The sequence below is a fragment of the Pseudophryne corroboree genome, chromosome 5, assembly GCF_028390025.1.
Source record: "Pseudophryne corroboree isolate aPseCor3 chromosome 5, aPseCor3.hap2, whole genome shotgun sequence".
NCBI classification, from domain to species: domain Eukaryota; kingdom Metazoa; phylum Chordata; class Amphibia; order Anura; family Myobatrachidae; genus Pseudophryne; species Pseudophryne corroboree.
The window spans coordinates 344414250-344433696 of record NC_086448.1 but is presented as its reverse complement, the minus strand read 5'-3'; the positions used below and the strand labels follow the sequence as shown (position 1 = coordinate 344433696).

At 46.9% G+C, this 19447-nt stretch overlaps 1 protein-coding gene and 1 pseudogene across 4 annotated transcripts in view; both read left to right on the top strand.

Moving 5' to 3' along the window:
* The window catches only part of MLH1 (mutL homolog 1), a 330449-nt gene that overhangs the window by 211722 nt on the left and 99280 nt on the right, over nt 1–19447 (top strand). The window lies entirely within an intron of this gene.
* Nucleotides 10346–10455, top strand: LOC134931310 (U5 spliceosomal RNA; annotated as a pseudogene).

Genomic DNA, 19447 nt, shown 5'->3' with positions numbered 1-19447 from the left:
AACTGTTGACGACATGAGACAGCCGGCAAATCAATTAGTGCCTGTCCAGGCGTCTCAGACACCATCAGGGGCGCTAAAACGCCCGTTACCTCAGTGGGTCGACACAGACCCTGACACAGATACTGAGTCTAGTGTCGACGGTGACGAGACAAACGTAATGTCCAGTAGGGCCACACGTTACATGATCACGGCAATGAAAGAGGCATTGAACCTTTCTGACACTACAAGTACCACAAAGAAGGGTATTATGTGGGGAGAGAAAAAACTACCAATATTTTTTCCTGAGTCAGAGGAAATAAATGAGGTGTGTGAAAAAGCGTGGGTTTCCCCCGATAAAAAACAGCTAATTTCTAAAAAATTATTAGCATTATATCCTTTCCCGCCAGAGGTTAGGGCGCGTTGGGAAACACCCCCTAGGGTAGATAAGGCGCTCACACGTTTATCAAAACAAGTAGCGTTACCGTCTCCTGATACGGCTACCCTCAAAGAACCAGCTGATAGAAGGCTGGAAAATATCCTAAAAAGTATATACACACATACTGGTGTTATACTGCGACCAGCAATCGCCTCAGCCTGGATGTGCAGTGCTGGAGTCGCATGGTCGGATTCCCTGACCGAGAATATTGATACCCTGGATAGGGACAATATTTTGTTAACTATAGAACATTTAAAGGATGCACTACTATATATGCGTGATGCACAGAGGGATATTTGCACCCTGGCATCAAGAATAAGTGCTATGTCCATCTCTGCCAGAAGAGCGTTATGGACGCGACAGTGGTCAGGGGATGCGGATTCCAAACGGCACATGGAAGTATTGCCGTATAAAGGGGAGGAGTTATTTGGGGCTGGTCTATCGGACCTGGTGGCCACGGCAACGGCTGGAAAATCCACCTTTTTACCCCAGGTCACTCCACATCAGCAGAAAAAGACACCGTCTTTTCAAACTCAGTCCTTTCGTTCCCATAAGTACAAGCGAGCAAAAGGCCACTCTTTTCTGCCCCGGGGCAGAGGAAGAGGAAAAAGACTGCACCATGCAGCCGCTTCACAGGAGCAGAAGCCCTCCCCTGCTTCTGCCAAGTCTTCAGCATGACGCTGGGGCTTTACAAGCAGACTCAGATATGGTGGGGGCCCGTCTCAAGAATTTCAACGCGCAGTGGGCTCACTCGCAAGTGGATCCCTGGATTCTACAGGTAGTATTGCAGGGGTACAAACTGGAATTCGAGGCGTTTCCCCCTCGTCGTTTCCTGAAGTCTGCTTTACCAAAGTCTCCCTCCGACAGGGAGGCAGTTTTGGCAGCCATTCACAAGCTGTATTCCCAGCAGGTGATAATCAAGGTACCCCTCCTGCAACAAGGAAAGGGGTATTATTCCACGCTGTTTGTGGTACCGAAGACGGACGGCTTGGTGAGACCAATTTTAAATCTGAAATCCTTGAACACTTACATAAAAAGGTTCAAATTCAAGATGGAGTCACTCAGAGCAGTGATAGCAAACCTGGAAGAAGGGGACTATATGGTGTCTCTGGACATCAAGGATGCTTATCTCCACGTCCCGATATACCCTTCTCACCAAGGGTACCTCAGGTTTGTAGTACAAAACTGTCATTATCAGTTTCAGACGCTGCCGTTTGGATTGTCCACGGCACCTCGGGTCTTTACCAAGGTAATGGCCGAAATTATGATTCTTCTAAGAAGAAAAGACATTTTAATTATCCCTTACTTGGACGATCTCCTGATAAGGGCAAGATCCAGGGAACAGTTAGAAGTCGGAGTAGCACTATCTCAGGTAGTGTTACGTCAGCACGGGTGGATTCTAAATATTCCAAAATCGCAGCTGATTCCAACGACACGTCTACTGTTCCTAGGAATGATTCTGGACACAGTCCAGAAGAAGGTGTTTCTCCCGGAGGAGAAGGCCAGGGAGTTATCCGAGCTAGTCAGGAACCTCCTAAAACCAGGACAGGTCTCAGTGCATCAGTGCACGAGGGTCCTGGGGAAAATGGTGGCTTCTTACGAAGCGATTCCATTCGGAAGATTCCATGCAAGAACATTTCAGTGGGATCTACTGGACAAATGGTCCGGATCGCATCTGCAGATGCATCAGCGGATAACCCTGTCGCCAAGGACAAGGGTGTCTCTCCTGTGGTGGCTGCAGAGTGCTCATCTACTAGAGGGCCGCAGATTTGGCATTCAGGATTGGATCCTGGTAACCACGGATGCCAGCCTGAGAGGCTGGGGAGCAGTCACACAGGGAAGGAATTTCCAGGGCCTGTGGTCAAGCCTGGAAACGTCTCTTCATATAAACATTCTGGAACTAAGGGCCATTTACAATGCCCTAAGTCAAGCAAAACCTCTGCTTCAGGGTCAGGCGGTGTTGATCCAATCGGACAACATCACGTCAGTCGCCCACGTAAACAGACAGGGCGGCACGAGAAGCAGGAGGGCAATGGCAGAAGCTGCAAGGATTCTTCGCTGGGCGGAAAATCATGTGATAGCACTGTCGGCAGTATTCATTCCGGGAGTGGACAACTGGGAAGCAGACTTCCTCAGCAGACACGACCTTCACCCGGGAGAGTGGAGACTTCACCCAGAAGTCTTCCACCTGATTGTAAACCGTTGGGAAAAACCAAAGGTGGACATGATGGCGTCCCGCCTCAACAAAAAACTGGACAGATATTGCGCCAGGTCAAGGGACCCTCAGGCAATAGCAGTGGACGCTCTGGTAACGCCGTGGGTGTACCAGTCAGTGTATGTGTTCCCTCCTCTGCCTCTCATACCAAAAGTACTGAGAATCATAAGAAGGAGAGGAGTAAGAACTATACTCGTGGTTCCGGATTGGCCAAGACGGACTTGGTACCCGGAACTTCAAGAGATGCTCACGGACGAACCGTGGCCTCTACCTCTAAGAAAGGACCTGCTACTGCAGGAGCCTTGTCTGTTCCAAGACTTACCGCGGCTGCGTTTGACGGCATGGCGGTTGAACGCCGGATCCTGAGGGAAAAAGGCATTCCAGAAGAAGTCATCCCTACTCTGGTCAAAGCCAGGAAGGACGTAACCGCAAAACATTATCACCGCATTTGGCGTAAATATGTTGCGTGGTGTGAGGCCAAGAAGGCCCCTACAGAGGAATTTCAACTGGGTCGTTTCCTTCATTTCCTGCAAACAGAACTGTCTATGGGCCTAAAATTAGGGTCCATTAAGGTTCAAATTTCGGCCCTGTCGATTTTCTTCCAGAAAGAACTGGCTTCAGTACCTGAAGTTCAGACATTTGTAAAAGGGGTCCTGCACATACAGCCTCCTTTTGTGCCTCCAGTGGCACCTTGGGATCTCAATGTGGTGTTGAGTTTTCTAAAGTCACATTGGTTTGAACCACTTTCCACTGTGGACTTAAAATATCTCACATGGAAGGTGTCGATGCTGTTAGCCTTGGCTTCAGCCAGGCGTGTGTCAGAATTGGCGGCTTTATCATATAAAAGCCCTTACTTAATTTTTCATTCTGACAGAGCGGAATTGAGGACTCGTCCTCAATTTCTACCTAAGGTGGTTTCTGCATTTCACATGAACCAACCTATTGTGGTACCTGCGGCTACCAGGGACTTAGAGGACTCTAAGTTGCTTGACGTTGTCAGGGCCTTGAAAATATATGTTTCCAGGACGGCTGGAGTCAGAAAATCTGACTCGCTGTTTATCCTGTATGCACCCAACAAGCTGGGTGCTCCTGCTTCTAAGCAGACGATTGCTCGTTGGATTTGTAGTACAATTCAGCTTGCACATTCTGTGGCAGGATTGCCACAGCCAAAATCAGTAAAAGCCCATTCCACAAGGAAAGTGGGCTCATCTTGGGCGGCTGCCCGAGGGGTCTCGGCTTTACAACTTTGCCGAGCAGCTACTTGGTCAGGGGCAAACACGTTTGCTAAATTCTACAAATTTGATACCCTGGCTGAGGAGGACCTGGAGTTCTCTCATTCGGTGCTGCAGAGTCATCCGCACTCTCCCGCCCGTTTGGGAGCTTTGGTATAATCCCCATGGTCCTTTCAGGAACCCCAGCATCCACTAGGACGATAGAGAAAATAAGAATTTACTTACCGATAATTCTATTTCTCGGAGTCCGTAGTGGATGCTGGGCGCCCATCCCAAGTGCGGATTATCTGCAATACTTGTACATAGTTACAAAAATCGGGTTATTATTGTTGTGAGCCATCTTTTCAGAGGCTCCGCTGTTATCATACTGTTAACTGGGTTCAGATCACAGGTTGTACAGTGTGATTGGTGTGGCTGGTATGAGTCTTACCCGGGATTCAAAATCCTTCCTTATTGTGTACGCTCGTCCGGGCACAGTATCCTAACTGAGGCTTGGAGGAGCGTCATGGGGGAGGAGCCAGTGCACACCACCTGATCCTAAAGCTTTACTTTTTGTGCCCTGTCTCCTGCGGAGCCGCTATTCCCCATGGTCCTTTCAGGAACCCCAGCATCCACTACGGACTCCGAGAAATAGAATTATCGGTAAGTAAATTCTTATTATAAGAAAAATCAGAATTAGTGCGGGTGGGTGTCTAAGAGATTTGTTGTATATAATCACTCCAGGGAAGCCACACAATAAGTGAGCAGGACGCGGAAGGAAGATGAGTAGCTCGCACCTGCAGTCTCAAACTCATAATGAGCCAGGGCTGCATCGTCAATAATCTTTATTGTGGGGAGAATACTTGTATGCCAATGGTACGCTAGGAGGATCTTGGTAGTAAACAAAATATGGTTCATTAAATATCTGTCATTATTCGTGAGATATTCAGTAGAGATATGCAAGAGGGCCAATTTGGGGGTTCCGGTATGAATGGTCGACCATGTTATGGTCGACAGTCGTTATGTCGGCCACTATTGGTCGACATTGGTATGGTCGACATGGACAAATTGTCGACACCGTGAAAATGGTCACCGCGTGAAAGGTCGAAATGATTTTTTAAACTTTTTTTGGTGCTGTTTTCTGCGTAAAGTGACGGGGAACACCAATTAGTGCACCGCGTCCCCTCGCATGGCTCGCTTCGGGCAAGATTACCGTTCCCAATCGTAGTCCACGTGGACCGTAAATTATGGAAAAGTTCCCCAATTTTTTTTAAAACTCATGTCGACCTTTCATGTGTCGACCATTTTCATGTGTTGACCATATGTCAATGTCGACCAATAGTGGTCGACCTAATGACTGTCGACCATAACATGGTCGACCATCCAAACGGATACCCAATTTTGGGATGAGGGGACACTCTAAAGCCCAAGACCTCTGATATCAGGGAAAATACAGAGGACCACAAGGTGGTGATAGCTGGGCATGTCCAAAATATGTGCTGTAGAGAACCGACATTACCACAACCGCTCCAGCAATTGCTTGAGTTATCAATGCTCATTTTATGCTACCGAATTGGGGTTAAATCTACTCTATGCAAAAGTTTATAAAATGATTCGGTGTGATTGGTGCATTTCGACAAACGTTGGGCGTGTTGAAACAGATGTTCCCATTCCTCAGTCATTATAGTGTAGCTCAGGTCTTCCTCCCATTTAATTTGACAAGGTAATTTGCATTGGTTCTGTGATATATTCAGTACATTATACCACCGGGATATAGAGCCTCTTGCTCCGCTCTTGGTGAGCAGCTCATGAACATAGGTAGGGATAGGAGAGGGTCTATAGGGGTATGGGAATGTCTGCAACCACCAATGGCGTATTTGTAAAAATTTGTAAAAATCTCGATGTGAGGTCTGAGAATGAAGCGAGAGAATCATTGTCCATAAGTTCTTTGAGGGTCAGTATGCCCCGAGACTCCCAATCATCTAACCTTAAGTCTGGTATGAGGGACGCCAAACCCCGTAAAGACAAATCGGAAGAAGGTAGGCGGATATCCCCAAACTTATGTATAGTGTCCAGCCAAATTAGCAAAAGATTTTCCCTCAATCTCCGATAGCCAGAGAACATCTGTCATAGGTAAAGGGAGGAGCTTCCCTCGTTCTATCTTGGTCCAGGGCATGGAATTATCAGGTGACATCCATGTGCCCAGTTGTGCCAGAATACACGCCGCTTTATATTTGCGGAGGTCCAGATAGGCCAGGCCCCCCTCCGACTTGTCAAGGGACATTATTTTTCTCGATAGTCTTGCCTTTTTTCCCTGCCAAACATATTTATTCAAGACAGTGTAAAATTTATCTATCAAGTAATTAGGGAGAAGAATAGGGATAGTTCTGAGTAGGTATAAAATTTTGAGGAGTATCATAATTTTTAAAGCCGCTATATGCCCGAACCACGACACATGATACATCATCCAATCTGTTTTTAAATGAGTGATTTGTTGCAGTAAGGGTAGGTAATTAGCTGATCACAAATCCGATACACCAGGTGTGAGCTGTATGCCCAGGTATTTTAAGCCTCTATCTTGCCAGTCAAACGTATAGTCCGCTTTCAGATCAAGGATCTCCGTGGCGGGCATACAGACAGGTAAAGCTTCGGTTTTATAGCAGTTCAGTTTATAATACGAGATCCTCGAAAATTCGTCCAGGACTGGAAAAAGATGCGCTAAAGCCGAGCTAGGGTCTTCCAGGGTGAGCAAAACGTCATCTGCAAATAGACAGATTTTGTATGTTGTACCAAATAACTCTGGCCCTTTTATGTTTGAATTTAATCTAATTTTTTCGCAAGGGGTTCTATTAACAGTGCGAAAACCAGAGGAGAAAGGGGGCAACCTTGGCGCGTAATTGGAAATCTTGAAGAAAGCATACCGTTAATGTATACCGTGGCAGATGGGTCGGAATATAGGGCCATTATGAAGGATAAGATTCTCCCAGAAAACCCGAACCTACCCAAAACCGTTCGCATGTAGCCCAATGTACACGGTCAAACGCCTTTTCGGCATCCAATGATAGTAACAATAGGGGAGTGCTAACATTTGAGTATATGTCAATAAAATCAATAATCCGTCTGGTATAGTCAGGGGCTTGTCCCTGGACAAATCCCACTTGATCTTGATGTAGCAGAGAGGGCAAATAGGGGGATAATCAGTTTGCTATAAGATTCGCGTAAATTTTTATGTCCGTGTTCAAAAGGGCTATCGGGCGATAGTTGGACATCAATGTCGGGTTTTTACCTGATTTTGGGAATGTCACTATGCGGGCCTCTAGCATCTCAGTAGGGAACACACCACAATCAGATGCGTGGTTAAAGATATTGGTCAAGGGAGGGGTCAAGGACTCTTTAAAGCATTTCTAAAAATTATTGGTAAAGCCATCAGGGCCGGGGGATTTATTCAGTGGGAGAGAATCGATCGTGTCTGAAACTTCTTCTGGAGACAAAGGTGTAGTCAAAGACTAAAGTTTCATCGGTTAGGGAAGGGAGATTAAGTCCATTTAGGAAATTATCAATTAAAGGTAAAGTGGGTTGAGGAGTTAAGGGGTCATCCTTTAGATTATATAGAGACGTATAATACGTGGCAAATGCATCTGCAATATCAGTAGGGTTAGAAACCTTCGAGCCTGGAGCATTGATTAACTTAATACGCTCACGAGCTGTTTTACACCATAATTTTCGCGCAAGCATTCTGCCCACTTTATCGCCATTGGTATAAAATTTTTGCTTTAGTTTAAATAGGTTTTTATGACCCTCCTTAAGCTAAATTTTATTAATTTCCGTCCTAGCGGACATAAGGGACCGATATACTAATTTGTTATCCGGAGATAGTTTGAGTTTATTTTCTAGGTCTAAGATGAGAGCCTCTAGGTCAGGCATGTCCAAACTGTGGCCCTCCAGCTGTTGTGAAACTTCATATCCCAGCATGCCTTGACACAGTTTTGCTGTCAGAGAATGCTGAAGCTGTGTCAGGTCATGCTGGGATGTGTAGTTTCTCAACAGCAGGAGGGCCACAGTTTAGACATGCCTGCTCTAGGTCCATTTGAGATTTTTGGGACGCTTTTCTAATACGAGCAGTAGCTTGAATAGCTCCGCCCCTAACCACCGCCTTCATGGCGCACCAATTATTGAAGGGGGACGTGTCCTCCGGGTGGTTTACCTCTAGATATTGGGAAATGGCCAGGGTGAGAGATTGTTTAGCGACTAAGTCCGTCAGGAGATAATCTCCGAAGTGCCATATTCTAGCCGGGGGTGTAGAGGGGGAGGATATATATTTTAAAAATAGTGCAGAGTGGTCCGACCAGGACACTGGCAAGATAGAGGCCTGTTTAAAATTTTGCAAAGTCCACTTGTCAGAAATAGCAAGATCAATCCTCGAGAAAGAGGAGTGGACCGGAGAGAAGGTGAAATCTCTACCTGAAGGGTTTTTAGCCGGCCAGACATCGTACAGATCATTCTCGTGGAGGATGTGGCGAAATGCTCGTGAGCTGTCCTTTATCGTGGTCGAGTGCTGCGAACATCGAGAGGATGATCTAGCTACCAACGGGTCTGGGGCAATGTTAAATCGCCCAATAGTAGATGAGGTCCCGTGACATTTCTTTATCATCCACTAGGGGTCACTGGAGTACTCTTGGGATATGGACGGGCGTAGCCGAACAAAGGCACTGAATATTTAAATTTAGGACTCTCCCCCTCCTCCATATCCCCGAGTACCTCAGTGTACTCTCTCAGTGTTTTTTCGGTGCTCACAGCACGAACATCGGCTTGTGGTATAACCACACTTGGATTTTTATTTTTAATTTTTATTTTTAATTTTTATTTTTACACTTAGCACATCCCTTCCCAGTTTCTGGAAAAACATGGGTCCGGGATAGTGCCGCTGCACGGGCAGCGAATGGCGTGTCGGTCCTCACAAAGAGCACCCTCACAGCCACAGACAGCATGGCGTGTCGGTCCTCACAAAGAGCACCCTCACAGCCACAGACAGCCCACTGCTCCTACAAGCAGCCAGGACTAGAGAGCTGGACGGAGCTTGCACAGAAGAAGCCCGTCGCAGCCATAGATCACTGGGAAGCTGACTGGAAGCTGGACGGAGCTTAAACATAGAAGCCCCGTCGCAGCCAGGACTACAGAGCTGAACGGAGCTTACACAGAAGAAGCCCCGTCACAGCCATGAGTCACATCACTGAAGCTGGACGGAGCTTACACAGAAGAAGCCTCGTCACAGCCAGACATGATCATAAAGGTAGGCTGGGGAAACGGGGCGGTCAGCGCAGGCTGCCGCCCCGCTATGTAGGGGTTAATGCCTCGCGCTCATACTGAGCTCCGTCCGGCGGCACAGCAGGGGGAGCTCATACGCGCTATGCCCAGCCGCTATGAAAATCACAGGGTCTGACACTGGACGGAGCTTACAGAAAGCCCCGTCACAGCCAGGATGAAAGCCCGTCACAAGCAGGACGTAGCTTACAGTAAGTGCGGCAAGGTATGGTGGGGTGTCAGGGCGGTCAGCTCACGCTGCCGCCCTGCTGTGTGGGTGTTTGCACCGCTGAAGCCGCCATTGATATGCCCCGCTGAACTACGCTAGAGATCAGAGCGGCCGCACGTCACTCAGAGACGCCGGCCGCTCTCCCAGCGCTGATTACCCGGCACAGGCGCCGCCCGAGCCAGCCACTCTACCCGCTTTCTAAGACAGAGCGGCCGCACGTCACTCACAGACGCCGGCCGCTCTTCCTGCGCTAACACCGCACGCCGCTGATATGATGTATGAAGGCGCCGGCCGCTCTTCCGGACGGCTCCCCAGCGCTAGACACAGCGCTCCCCTGCTCTCCCGTCCGCTGCAGGTAACATGGGGAGACTACCTCACAAGCAGCGCAGCTGCAGGGGGGGTGAGGGGGAGTATGCCATAGCAGCAGCACCATATAGCAAGGCTGCATGGGTTAATAATAGGCTGGTCAGCTTTTTAAACAGATTTTCTGTTAAGGCTGCAATATAAGGCTGCAGGCAGTGTTCATATTAATGGAAGGCTAACTAAATGCAGGTATTTTACTGTATCCTAGACCTGTGTTATCACTGTATAATAGGCTATTAAGCCTATATTAACTGTATAATAGGCTATTAAGCCTATATTAACACTGCAGCAGGTAATCTGTACTGTGATTTTCTGTGAAAGCATGGCATTAGGGCCATTTTAATCATTGCTGTTTTTCCAGCTTATAATTCCAGAACATTCCGGCCATACACCTCTACTCCACAAGGAGGCGCAGGGGTGTTAGTGGGAATTTTTTGGTTCAGGTTTCACATAAGTTAGCCATGTAATTCCTGCCCGCCATGTAATCTGTATTTCTACATAATTCTAGAACATTCCTGCCCTACATCTCTAAGCCACCAGAGGCGCAGGGGAGTTAGTAGGAATTTGGTTCGGGTTTCATATGCCCATGTGAACTGCTTTTCACATAAAGAATACTTTGGTTTCTCTTCATATCGAATAAATCTTTCGTTTTTTTTACTAAAGATTTCCGTAGAGAGAAACAAGCATGAGTTTCATATGAATATGCTGTTCAGCAATAACATATATATATATATATATATATATGACACAAAGTCGTGCAAGTGTCTGTCTGTTGCATATTATGGTGTCTGTCTACATAGCGAGTAAGGCTCTAGTGCAGACTAAAATTAATTTTACAGAATCCTATGTTAACATTGGCAATTCAAATTAAAAGAGCGGTAACATCGGAGTCTCGGAATGACTCCGCCAGCTCTAACAAAAGACAGTCTTTCCAAAGGGCCAATTTCCCTTTGGGTACCAGAGTGTTTATTTCACTGGTCTTATAATATTAATGCACGATTCTATGTCAAATCTCACACCGATAACTACGAGTGAGAAGGGTACATTAGTCCAGCACTCAGATAGTGCGGGGTTTTTGACAACCATACATAATCGTTTCCAAAAGGACGCGATTCGCCATTGCTAGATGCGTTTCTGTCAAACATTATAAAAACCCAGGATACATTTGGGTCACTAGAATTTATGTATGAAACAATGACGATCACGGTTAAAAGAAGCTGCAGAGTATATCTGTAAAGCTTCTGCTAACGCCGGTTACTTTCATTGACGCTAGTTAAGCGCGACAAGGCCAGAGCTTGTTTGCTCCTAAATTTGATATATTTATCCCTTTATGATATTCAGCCATTACCGCATACAGTATACTTGTAACGGCGTTTTATCCCTTTATAAGAAACAGTCACGCCTTGTAACGACAGGACGTTACAGTCAGCAAGCCAGTGGTTTGATGACCTCTTTTACAATTGGGGAAGCGCGTCTTTACATGTTACATTTGCGAGGTTTCATGACTTCAACTCATGAATGTCTCAGCTATTTACAGCTTAAAGGACAAAACTGCCTCTGTCGAACGGTTTGGCAGGTTGCCATTTAGTCTTTGCTGGTTTATAAACCAGGCAGTAGTACTCCAACAGAGTCAGAGTTACTTATTCCCCTCTGTTTGAGCAAAACCAAACAGCTCCGTCGCAATATCAATCAGCAAGTCACTTACTACAGTTAGGAAATGGAATTTTTGCGGTTAGTATTTGCTTATTGGAGCCACAAAATTGCATAATTGCATTTAATCTTCACAATGCGTACTTACCCATTCCGGTTTGTTCATCACAGGTTCTAGCGTTTGCAAATCGCCACAACCATTAACCATTTCAGGTCTACCGTTGCTTATCGACTCGGGTATTTACCAAAGTGATGTTGGGATGATAGCTCATCTCACATAAAAACTCTGTCTCAACAGAGTTTCTCTATCTTAGATGATTTGCTCATAAGAATTTTGTCTCAACAAAGTTCCTCTAACTTGTGCTACTAAGGTATACTGCGGTAGCAGATCAAGTTCGACACTAAATGATGTCAATTCCTAGGTAAGATTATAATTTTACCTACTACACCAGCAAGAACAAATGTACATCTAGTAATTAGTGCAAAACACGCACACTAGCGGTACATTGGTGTATTCACCTATTAAGAATAAAGATGTGTGTTCAATTTAGTTCGCCACCCTTCACTCGCGTTTCCCACAGAGGTACAAGGGTGCATATACTCTGGACGAGAGTCGCAGAGGGTCAGGATTTGTAGTTCAAATCAGCGACAAAGGTTCTAAAACGGATCACGACAGATTGCTGTCGATAAATGTCCTAGAACTCCGTGCATTTTACAATGCAATACATGATTCGTTTTCAGTCTAACCAGGGGCAGTCAGACAAGGCAACGGCAGTTGCATACACAACAACCAGGGAGAACCAAGAATCCGCATGGCAATGCGGCAGGTAACTCAAATCCTCAATGGCTCAGAACACCATTATGTGAAAATGTCAAGAGATCATTCAGTGAGTGGACATCTGTTAGACAGATGATCACAACCGTCAGAATTTGGATCCTGAAAACTGGACATTAAATCCAGAGGTGTTTCATATGTGAGTCCACAGAAGGGGGTTACCCTCAAGTATACATGATGGCATCTCGCCACAATTACAAAAGCTCAGTATGTGTACAAAACAACAGATCACAAGGGCAGTGGCGGTGGAGTCTCTCACATTCATGTGGTCATTCAGCATCGTGTATCTGGCTCCGCCACGCTGCTCTCTCCGTTGCCAAAACGGATCATAAAACAGTTCGTCACAGTCATACTGGGGGTATCTCATGGGTTTCGAGAGAAGTTTGCTTCTCGAATTTCCAAGGAATACTTGCACACGATCTTGGCCCGCTCATAATACGTCCAACCTGTTACATCAGGGAACGTTCTTTCTCTATCGTCCTAGTGGATGCTGGGGTTCCTGAAAGGACCATGGGGAATAGCGGCTCCGCAGGAGACAGGGCACAAAAAGTAAAGCTTTAGGATCAGGTGGTGTGCACTGGCTCCTCCCCCTATGACCCTCCTCCAGGCCAGTTAGATTTTTGTGCCCGGCCGAGAAGGGTGCAATCTAGGTGGCTCTCCTAAAGAGCTGCTTAGGAAAGTTTAGCTTAGGTTTTTTATTTTACAGTGAGTCCTGCTGGCAACAGGATCACTGCAACGAGGGACTTAGGGGAGAAGAAGTGAACTCACCTGCGTGCAGGATGGATTGGCTTCTTGGCTACTGGACATCAGCTCCAGAGGGACGATCACAGGTACAGCCTGGATGGTCACCGGAGCCTTGCCGCCGGCCCCCTTGCAGATGCTGAAGTAAGAAGAGGTCCAGAATCGGCGGCAGAAGACTCCTCAGTCTTCTAAAGGTAGCGCACAGCACTGCAGCTGTGCGCCATTTTCCTCTCAGCACACTTCACACGGCAGTCACTGAGGGTGCAGGGCGCTGGGAGGGGGGCGCCCTGGGAGGCAAATGAATACCTATTTTGGCTAAAAATACCTCACATATAGCCTCCGGAGGCTATATGGAGATATTTAACCCCTGCCAGAATCCGTTAAGAGCGGGAGACGAGGCCGCCGAAAAAGGGGCGGGGCCTATCTCCTCAGCACACAGCGCCATTTTCCCTCACAGAAAGGCTGGAGGGAAGGCTCCCAGGCTCTCCCCTGCACTGCACTACAGAAACAGGGTTAAAACAGAGAGGGGGGGCACTAATTTGGCGATATGCTTATATATATATTAAGATGCTATAAGGGAAAACACTTATATAAGGTTGTCCCTATATAATTATAGCGTTTTTGGTGTGTGCTGGCAAACTCTCCCTCTGTCTCTCCAAAGGGCTAGTGGGTCCTGTCCTCTATCAGAGCATTCCCTGTGTGTGTGCTGTGTGTCGGTACGTGTGTGTCGACAGGTAGGAGGACGATGTTGGTGAGGAGGCGGAGCAATTGCCTGTAATGGTGATGTCACTCTCTAGGGAGTCGACACCGGAATGGATGGCTTATTTAGGAAATTACGTGATAATGTCAACACGCTGCAAAGTCGGTTGACGACATGAGACGGCCGACAAACAATTAGTACGGTCCAGACGTCTCAAAAACACCGTCAAGGGTTTTAAAACGCCCGTTTACTTTAGTCGGTCGACACAGACAGGGACACTGAATCCAGTGTCGACGGTGAATAAACAAACGTATTCCTTATTAGGGCCACACGTTAAAGGCAATGAAGGAGGTGTTACGTATTTCTGATACTACAAGTACCACAAAAGAGGGTATTATGTGGGATGTGAAAAAACTACCATAGTTTTTCCTGAATCAGATAAATTAAATAAAGTGTGTGATGATGCGTGGGTTCCCCCCGATAGAAAATTATGGGCGGTATACCCTTTCCCGCCAGAAGTTAGGGCGCGTTGGGAAACACCCCTTAAGGTGGATAAGGCGCTCACACGCTTATCAAAACAAGTGGCGGTACCGTCTATAGATAGGGCCGTCCTCAAGGACCAGCTGACGAGGCTGGAAAATATAATAAAAAGTATATACACACATACTGGTGTTATACTGCGGCCAGCGATCGCCTCAGCCTGGATGTGCAGAGCTAGGGTGGCTTGGTCGGATTCCCTGACTAAAAATATTGATACCCTTGACAGGGACAGTATTTTATTGACTATAGAGCATTTCTATATATGCGAGATGCACAGAGGGATAATTGCACTCTGGCATCATGAATAAACGCGATGTCCATAACTGCCAGAAGATGTTATGGACACGACAGTGGTCAGGTGATGCAGATTCCAAACGGCACAGTATGGCCGTATAAAGGAAGAGGACTTGTTTGGGGTCGGTCCATCGGACCTGGTGGTCACGGCAACTGCTGGAAAATCCACAGTTTTTTACCCTAAGTCACATCTCTGCAGAAAAAGACACCGTCTTTTCAGCCTCAGTCCTCTCGTCCCTATAAGATCATATCTGCCCAGGGATAGAGGAAAGGGAAGAAGACTGCAGCAGGCAGCCCATTCCCAGGAACAGAAGCGTTCCACCGCGTCTGACAAGTTCTCAGCATGGCGCTGAGACCGTACAGGACCCCTGGATCCTACAAGTAGTATCCCGGGGGTACAGATGGGAATGTCGAGACGTTTCCCCTTCGCAGGCTCCTGAAGTCTGCTTTACCAAGTCTCCCTCCGACAAGGAGGTAGTATGGGAAAAAATTCACAAGCTGTATTCCCAGCAGGTGATAATTAAATTACCCCTCCTACTACAGAAAAGGGGTATTATTCCACACTATATTGTGGTACTGAAGCCAGAAGGCTAGGTGAGACTTATTCTAAAAATTTTTTTTTGAACACTTACAAAGGTTCAAATTAAGATGAAGTCACTCAGAGCAGTGATAACGAACCAGGAAGAAGGGGACTATATAGTGTCCCGGGACATCAGGGATGCTTACCTCTATGTCCCAAATTTGCCCTTCTCACTAAGGGTACCTCAGGTTCGTGGTGCAGAACTGTCACTATCAGTTTCAGACGCTGCCGTTTGGATTGTCCACGGCACCCCGGGGTCTTTACCAAGGTAATGGCCGAATTGATGATTCTTCTTCGAAGAAAAGGCGTCTTAATTATCCCTTACTTGGACGATCTCCTGATAGGGGCATAGTCCAGGGAACAGTTGGAGGTCGGAGTAGCACTATCTCGGATACTGCTACAATCAGCACGGGTGGATTCTAAATATTCCAAAATCGCAGCTGATCCCGACGACACGTCTGCTGTGCCTAGGGATGATTCTGGACACAGTCCAGAAAAAGGTGTTTCTCCCGGAAGAGAAAGCCAGGGAGTTATCCGAGCAAGTCAGGAACCTCCTAAAAACAGTGCATCATTGCACAAGGGTCCTGGTAAAGATGGTGGCTTCCTGCGAAGCAATTCCATTCGGCAGATTTCACGTAAGAACTTTTCAGTGGGATCTGCTGGACAAATGGTCCGGATCGCATCTTCAGATGCATCAGCGGATAACCCAATATCCAAGGACAAGGGTGTCTCTCCTGTGGTGGTTATAGAGTGCTCATCTTCTAGAGGGCCGCAGATTCGGCATTCAGGATTGGATGCTGGTAACCACGGAGCCCAGCCTGAGAGGCTGGGGAGCAGTCACACAAGGGAAAAATTTCCAGGGAGTGTGATCAAGTATGGAGACTTTTCTCCACATAAATATACTGGAGCTAAGGGTAAATTTATAATGCTCTAAGCTTAGCAAGACCTCTGCTTCAAGGTCAGCCGGTATTGATCCAGTGGGAAAAACATCACGGCAGTCGCCCACGTAAACAGACAGGGCGACACAAGAAGCAGGAGGGCAATGGCAGAAACTGCAAGGATTTTTCGCTGGGCGGAAAATCATGTGATAACACTGTCAGCAGTTTTTCATCCCGGGAATGGAAACTGGGAAGCAGACTTCCTCAGCACGACCTCCACCCGGGAGAGTGGAAACTTCATTGAGAAGTTTTTTCCACATGATTGTAAACCGTTGGGAAATACCAAAGGTGGACATGATGGCGTCCCGTCTGAACAAAAAACGGGACAGGTATTGCGCCAGGTCAAGAGACCCTCAGGCAATAGATGTGGACGTTCTGGTAACACCGTGGGTGTACCAGTCGGTGTATGTGTTCCCTCCTCTGCTTCTCATACCTAAGGTGCTGAGAATTATAAGACGTAGAGGAGTAAGAACTATACTCATGGCTCCGGATTGGCCAAGAAGGACTTGGTACCCGGAACTTCAAGAGATGCTTACAGAGGTCTTATGGCCTCTGCCGCTAAGAAGGGACTTGCTTCAGCAAGTACCATGTCTGTTCCAAGACTTACCGCAGCTGCGTTTGTCGGCATGGCGATGGAAAGCCGGATCCTAAGGGAAAAAAGGCATTCCGGAAGAGGTCATTCCTACCCTGGTCAAAGCCAGAAAGGAGGTGACCGCACAACATTATCACCACGTGTGGCGAAAATATGTTGCGTGGTGTGAGGCCAGGAAGGCCCCACAAAGAAATTTCAACTCGGTCGTTTCCTGCATTTCCTGCAAACAGGAGTGTCTATGGGCCTCAAATTGGGGTCCATTAAGGTTCAAATTCGGCCCTGTAAATTTTCTTCCAGAAAGAATTGGCTTCAGTTCCTGAAGTCCAGAAGTTTGTCAAGGGAGTATTGCATATACAAACCCCTTTTTTGTGCCTCCAGTGGCACTGTGGGATCTCAACGTAGTTCTGGGATTCCTCAAATCACATTGGTTTAAAACCAGTCAAATATGTGGATTTGAAGCATCTCACATAAAAAGTGACCATGCTCTTGGCCCTGGCCTGGACCAGGCGAGTGTCAAATTGGTGTTTTTTTCTCAAAAAAGCCCATATCTGTTTGTCCATTCGGACAGGGCAGAGCTGCGGACTCGTCCCCAGTTCTCTCCCTAAGGTGGTGTCAGTGTTTCACCTGAACCAGCTTATTGTGGTGCCTTGCACCTACTAGGGACTTGGAGGACTCCAAGTTGCTAGAAGTTGTCAGGGCCCTGAAAATATGTTCCAGGACAGCTGGAGTCAGAAAATCTGACTCGCTGTTTATACTGTATGCACCCAACAAGTTGGGTGCGCCTGCTTCTAAGCAGTCGATTGCTCGTTGGATTTGTAACACAATTCAACTTGCACATTCTGAGGCAGGCCTGCCACAGCCTAAATCGGTTAAGGCCCATTCCACAAGGAAGGTGGGCTCATCTTGGGCGGCTGCCCGAGAGGTCTCGGCATTACAACTCTGCCGAGCAGCTACGTGGTCAGGGGAGAACACGTTTGTAAAATTCTACAAATTTGATATCCTGGCAAAAGAGGACCTGGAGTTCTCTCATTCGGTGCTGCAGAGTCATCCGCACTCTCCCGCCCGTTTGGGAGCTTTGGTATAATCCCCATGGTCCTTTCAGGAACCCCAGCATCCACTAGGACGATAGAGAAAATAAGAATTTACTTACCGATAATTCTATTTCTCGGAGTCCGTAGTGGATGCTGGGCGCCCATCCCAAGTGCGGATTATCTGCAATACTTGTACATAGTTACAAAAATCGGGTTATTATTGTTGTGAGCCATCTTTTCAGAGGCTCCGCTGTTATCATACTGTTAACTGGGTTTAGATCACAAGTTGTACGGTGTGATTGGTGTGGCTGGTATGAGTCTTACCCGGGATTCAAAATTCCTCCCTTATTGTGTACGCTCGTCCGGGCACAGTACCTAACTGGCTTGGAGGAGGGTCATAGGGGGAGGAGCCAGTGCACACCACCTGATCCTAAAGCTTTACTTTTTGTGCCCTGTCTCCTGCGGAGCCGCTATTCCCCATGGTCCTTTCAGGAACCCCAGCATCCACTACGGACTCCGAGAAATAGAATTATCGGTAAGTAAATTCTTATTTTTACCCATAGTTACCTATGTACCTATTACCTATGTACCGCAGCTGCGGTTGACGGGGTGAGGGTTCAGACCACCCTCTTAAGAAATAGAGCATTACAGTATCGGTTATACCAACCCTGTTACAAGTTAGTAAGCCGCTTAAGGCAGCTCATTATTACAAAATTTCGTGTGCTTACATAGCTTGTAAACCTCGGAGGTTTCCAACATCATCCTTCAGGTTACCCGTATTCTGTTAAACGGGGTGGGATGGAAAACTGTGTTGATCTGCACTAAGAGTGCAGGTATCTGTGTGGTAAACTTATTTTCAAAGACGTTTGCCTCTATTTGCGTCTGTACACATCTTTCTACAAGGTGTCATCAAAGTTCAGACTCTATTTATCCCACCTACAGCGCCAGACGACTTGAGGTTGGGTTCAGATGTCTTACAGTTTTCATATTTTGAACCCTTACAACAAATGGGAATTAAGTTTCTCACTTTGGAAAACATTTTTCTTCTAGCCTTGGCTTCGGCAAGGGTTTTGGTTTCATAATTGGGGTGCCTTGTATTCCAAGCCACCGTATTTGAGTTTTCTCATGACAAAGCAGAGTTTCGGACGAATTCCGCTTTCGTATCCTTCACATCAATATACCAATAGTGGTTCCTGTGTGGACAGCACATTCTAGAATTCTGAATGTGGTACACGCATTACGCGTTTATATATGTCCCGAACGTCTACAGTACGTGATATGAATACGTTGTTTGTTCTCTATGATACTGCCAACTGGGGTTAGCCAGTTTCTCAGCAGACATTATCCAGTTGGATAATAATAATGACTACAAGTCAGGCTTACTTTAAGGCTAAGTTACAATCGCCTACGTCAGTAATAGCTCATCCCACAGGTTCTGTGGGAATGTCAGACCCAGCGGGTCGTGGAGCGTCTACGACGCGGCTACATAGCCTTTAGTGCACCACGTTTGTGCACGTTTACACGTTATGAATGGTGGCGCCATCAGCATCTAGCTTTGGGCTGCCTACTGTTACAAGTATCAAACAGCTCTCCCGCCCACGAGGGAAGCTTTGGTACGTCCCAAGAGTACTCCAGTGACCCCTAGTGGATGATAAAGAAAATAGGATTTTGGTACTTACCAGGTAAATCCTTTTCTTTGAATCCATAGGGGGCACTGGACGCCCACCCAGAGCAGTTTTACCTGGGTTGTTTTAAGCTCAAGGGAGCTTAGGGTAACAAGTTTTACTTGATTGATATTAAGCTCAGAGGAGC